Source organism: Bison bison, unplaced genomic scaffold, assembly GCF_000754665.1.
Source record: "Bison bison bison isolate TAMUID 2011002044 unplaced genomic scaffold, Bison_UMD1.0 scf7180017864280, whole genome shotgun sequence".
NCBI lineage: Eukaryota > Metazoa > Chordata > Mammalia > Artiodactyla > Bovidae > Bison > Bison bison.
In genome coordinates this window covers 8460235-8460499 of record NW_011494852.1, presented here as the reverse complement: position 1 = coordinate 8460499, position 265 = coordinate 8460235, and the positions used below count along the sequence as shown (strand labels likewise).

Here is a 265-nt window from a genome sequence, read left to right as displayed (position 1 = left end):
GCCACACTGGATAAAGAGACCACGCCCCCTGCAACAACTTAGCAGGGGGCGTGGTCTCTTTATCCAGTGTGGCCACTGCCCAAGTGTAGCCCCAGGCAAGACACTCAGCTTGGAGGGGGACAAAGATGAAGCTTAAATGTCACCACCCTCTTGGGTTTCCTCTGCCCTTTTGCTCACATCCTTCTACCTACTGAGCCTGCCCCCTCTCCTGTTCTCTGTACATTCCAGCACATGCGGGATCTCAGTTCAGAAAGCTGGCCCCAAC

At 55.1% G+C, this 265-nt stretch overlaps 1 protein-coding gene across 3 annotated transcripts in view; it reads right to left on the bottom strand.

Annotated features, from left to right (window-relative positions):
* AXL (AXL receptor tyrosine kinase) overlaps nt 1-265 on the bottom strand; it is a 35936-nt gene that overhangs the window by 7889 nt on the left and 27782 nt on the right. The gene's annotated exons all lie outside the window — the stretch shown is intronic.